Here is a 4,593-nt window from a genome sequence, read left to right as displayed (position 1 = left end):
CCCTTACTCTCATCTCAGCCTCTCCTGGTGATACATCACACCTGGGATCGTTTGCTCCCTGTGGGCTGTGGGAAATTTGCTACCAGCACGCCCTGGAAGTGGGGCTCATTCCGCTGCAACGGGAGGTCTTCCCAGGACGCGTCACAGCTCAACGCAAGAGCTCCTGGGTTTCGAAGGCTCTTGCAGCAAGTCTTCACAAAGCAGCAGGGAGCGCCGTTCCAGATTGGAAACTTGAGACTGGATGTCCAGAAAAGCAAGACGTCAGAAGCGAAACCTTTTTCCTGCAGGGTGTGGCATACCATCCGCTTGCTCATTGCGACAGAGGTGGCACTAATGAAGGAAGAGGTCAACGTTACGTTCTTCTTTAAAATGCAAGGCCAGGAAAAGTGGCAGCGGTGGGATTTGAACCCACGCCTCCGAAGAGACTGGAGCCTTAATCCAGCGCCTTAGACCGCTCGGCCACGCTACCTCCCTGCTAGTCGCCGAAAGCGGAACTTGACCCGTTGCCCGGCCCGCTTTAGTGCTTTGCCTTTTCTCCTTGGAAAGTCTGGAGACAGGCAGTGGAAGGGCAGGCAAACTGTCAGGTGCGCAGAGGAGGGGAGACCATGAGGCAAGGTGGGAGATGGGGGCAAGAAGTGAGAAAAAAACTAATCGCAAGCTAGGGCAGGATTCGGAAAGTGAAGCCGAAAAGGGGCTTAGCATGCAGCCCAGGGGTTTCTTTGACTGTCCTAAGCCCACAGGGACTTTGCCGTCCTCAGCTCATGAGACTTGAGATGGGTAGCTTGATTTGCTGAGGAAATGCGGGATGACAGATTCAACTCTGGAGTCAAACATAGCCCGGAACTATCGCCTTAAACTGAGTTTTAAGCCTGGTGCCGATAAAAAGAAAGAAATTAGCCTTAGATCGGGCAAGCCGTTTGACGGGGGAAAATGAGACCCCCTAGGCCATCTAGGTGGTCGCTGGATGCTGTGCAGACATCAGCAGCTGTTCATTTCATGCCCTCACGTCTCCTCGTTAGTATAGTGGTCAGTATCCCCGCCTGTCACGCGGGAGACCGGGGTTCAATTCCCCGACGGGGAGGTTAAACCTTTTCTGGATTTTTTTTAGTTCTTGACAAATATTCTTGAAGATTAGGCTGAGTCAAGTAGGGAATGGGTGCCAAGAACTGACTCTTTAAGAAAAAAGCACCGGCAACGCTAGTCATCGTACAATATTTGTGCACAATTGCTTACATTAGGCGGCCGGTCCACTTTATTGAGTCCCCCTCAGCACCATTTAGTGCTCCTGTTGTCTGCGAAGTCCAAATTGTAACCCTGAATCAGTTCCTCTTCTGACCCTTTGTATCATGTTACATGACGAGTAATGATCACCTGTTAGCTTTATCCCTAATTATAACTCTCACTCTTTCCCTGCATCTAACCCTAGCTCTAATCCCATCATTAACCTCGGTCCGGGCACACGCGTGAACCCTTACTCTCATCTCAGCCTCTCCTGGTGATACATCACACCTGGGATCGTTTGCTCCCTGTGGGCTGTGGGAAATTTGCTACCAGCACGCCCTGGAAGTGGGGCTCATTCCGCTGCAACGGGAGGTCTTCCCAGGACGCGTCACAGCTCAACGCAAGAGCTCCTGGGTTTCGAAGGCTCTTGCAGCAAGCCTTCACAAAGCAGCAGGGAGCGCCGTTCCAGATGGGAAACTTGAGACTGGATGTCCAGAAAAGCAAGACGTCAGAAGCGAAACCTTTTTCCTGCAGGGTGTGGCATACCATCCGCTTGCTCATTGCGACAGAGGTGGCACTAATGAAGGAAGAGGTCAACGTTACGTTCTTCTTTAAAATGCAAGGCCAGGAAAAGTGGCAGCGGTGGGATTTGAACCCACGCCTCCGAAGAGACTGGAGCCTTAATCCAGCGCCTTAGACCGCTCGGCCACGCTACCTCCCTGCTAGTCGCCGAAAGCGGAACTTGACCCGTTGCCCGGCCCGCTTTAGTGCTTTGCCTTTTCTCCTTGGAAAGTCTGGAGACAGGCAGTGGAAGGGCAGGCAAACTGTCAGGTGCGCAGAGGAGGGGAGACCATGAGGCAAGGTGGGAGATGGGGGCAAGAAGTGAGAAAAAAACTAATCGCAAGCTAGGGCAGGATTCGGAAAGTGAAGCCGAAAAGGGGCTTAGCATGCAGCCCAGGGGTTTCTTTGACTGTCCTAAGCCCACAGGGACTTTGCCGTCCTCAGCTCATGAGACTTGAGATGGGTAGCTTGATTTGCTGAGGAAATGCGGGATGACAGATTCAACTCTGGAGTCAAACATAGCCCGGAACTATCGCCTTAAACTGAGTTTTAAGCCTGGTGCCGATAAAAAGAAAGAAATTAGCCTTAGATCGGGCAAGCCGTTTGACGGGGGAAAATGAGACCCCCTAGGCCATCTAGGTGGTCGCTGGATGCTGTGCAGACATCAGCAGCTGTTCATTTCATGCCCTCACGTCTCCTCGTTAGTATAGTGGTCAGTATCCCCGCCTGTCACGCGGGAGACCGGGGTTCAATTCCCCGACGGGGAGGTTAAACCTTTTCTGGATTTTTTTTAGTTCTTGACAAATATTCTTGAAGATTAGGCTGAGTCAAGTAGGGAATGGGTGCCAAGAACTGACTCTTTAAGAAAAAAGCACCGGCAACGCTAGTCATCGTACAATATTTGTGCACAATTGCTTACATTAGGCGGCCGGTCCACTTTATTGAGTCCCCCTCAGCACCATTTAGTGCTCCTGTTGTCTGCGAAGTCCAAATTGTAACCCTGAATCAGTTCCTCTTCTGACCCTTTGTATCATGTTACATGACGAGTAATGATCACCTGTTAGCTTTATCCCTAATTATAACTCTCACTCTTTCCCTGCATCTAACCCTAGCTCTAATCCCATCATTAACCTCGGTCCGGGCACACGCGTGAACCCTTACTCTCATCTCAGCCTCTCCTGGTGATACATCACACCTGGGATCGTTTGCTCCCTGTGGGCTGTGGGAAATTTGCTACCAGCACGCCCTGGAAGTGGGGCTCATTCCGCTGCAACGGGAGGTCTTCCCAGGACGCGTCACAGCTCAACGCAAGAGCTCCTGGGTTTCGAAGGCTCTTGCAGCAAGCCTTCACAAAGCAGCAGGGAGCGCCGTTCCAGATGGGAAACTTGAGACTGGATGTCCAGAAAAGCAAGACGTCAGAAGCGAAACCTTTTTCCTGCAGGGTGTGGCATACCATCCGCTTGCTCATTGCGACAGAGCTGGCACTAATGAAGGAAGAGGTCAACGTTACGTTCTTCTTTAAAATGCAAGGCCAGGAAAAGTGGCAGCGGTGGGATTTGAACCCACGCCTCCGAAGAGACTGGAGCCTTAATCCAGCACCTTAGACCGCTCGGCCACGCTACCTCCCTGCTAGTCGCCGAAAGCGGAACTTGACCCGTTGCCCGGCCCGCTTTAGTGCTTTGCCTTTTCTCCTTGGAAAGTCTGGAGACAGGCAGTGGAAGGGCAGGCAAACTGTCAGGTGCGCAGAGGAGGGGAGACCATGAGGCAAGGTGGGAGTTGGGGGCAAGAAGTGAGAAAAAAACTAATCGCAAGCTAGGGCAGGATTCGGAAAGTGAAGCCGAAAAGGGGCTTAGCATGCAGCCCAGGGGTTTCTTTGACTGTCCTAAGCCCACAGGGACTTTGCCGTCCTCAGCTCATGAGACTTGAGATGGGTAGCTTGATTTGCTGAGGAAATGCGGGATGACAGATTCAACTCTGGAGTCAAACATAGCCCGGAACTATCGCCTTAAACTGAGTTTTAAGCCTGGTGCCGATAAAAAGAAAGAAATTAGCCTTAGATCGGGCAAGCCATTTGACGGGGGAAAATGAGACCCCCTAGGCCATCTAGGTGGTCGCTGGATGCTGTGCAGACATCAGCAGCTGTTCATTTCATGCCCTCACGTCTCCTCGTTAGTATAGTGGTCAGTATCCCCGCCTGTCACGGGGTTCAATTCCCCGACGGGGAGGTTAAACCTTTTCTGGATTTTTTTTAGTTCTTGACAAATATTCTTGAAGATTAGGCTGAGTCAAGTAGGGAATGGGTGCCAAGAACTGACTCTTTAAGAAAAAAGCACCGGCAACGCTAGTCATCGTACAATATTTGTGCACAATTGCTTACATTAGGCGGCCGGTCCACTTTATTGAGTCCCCCTCAGCACCATTTAGTGCTCCTGTTGTCTGCGAAGTCCAAATTGTAACCCTGAATCAGTTCCTCTTCTGACCCTTTGTATCATGTTACATGACGAGTAATGATCACCTGTTAGCTTTATCCCTAATTATAACTCTCACTCTTTCCCTGCATCTAACCCTAGCTCTAATCCCATCATTAACCTCGGTCCGGGCACACGCGTGAACCCTTACTCTCATCTCAGCCTCTCCTGGTGATACATCACACCTGGGATCGTTTGCTCCCTGTGGGCTGTGGGAAATTTGCTACCAGCACGCCCTGGAAGTGGGGCTCATTCCGCTGCAACGGGAGGTCTTCCCAGGACGCGTCACAGCTCAACGCAAGAGCTCCTGGGTTTCGAAGGCTCTTGCAGCAAGTCTTCACAA

The 4,593-nt window shown here is 51.4% G+C and overlaps 2 non-coding genes across 2 annotated transcripts; both read left to right on the top strand.

Annotated features, from left to right (window-relative positions):
• Positions 1-1,009: 1,009 nt before the first annotated feature.
• TRNAD-GUC (transfer RNA aspartic acid (anticodon GUC)) lies at positions 1,010-1,081 on the top strand. The gene has a single exon. It is a non-coding gene; the product is annotated as a tRNA-Asp (tRNA).
• Positions 1,082-2,477: 1,396 nt separating this feature from the next.
• On the top strand, positions 2,478-2,549 carry TRNAD-GUC (transfer RNA aspartic acid (anticodon GUC)). Its single transcript has one exon. It is a non-coding gene; the product is annotated as a tRNA-Asp (tRNA).
• Positions 2,550-4,593: the final 2,044 nt, after the last annotated feature.

Source organism: Ambystoma mexicanum, unplaced genomic scaffold, assembly GCF_040938575.1.
Source record: "Ambystoma mexicanum isolate Mex_15411 unplaced genomic scaffold, UKY_AmexF1_1 Mex_scaf20, whole genome shotgun sequence".
In the NCBI taxonomy this organism is placed as follows: Eukaryota; Metazoa; Chordata; class Amphibia; order Caudata; family Ambystomatidae; genus Ambystoma; species Ambystoma mexicanum.
The sequence above is the reverse complement of the archived record's forward strand: the minus strand, read 5'-3'. Positions and strand labels throughout refer to the sequence as shown.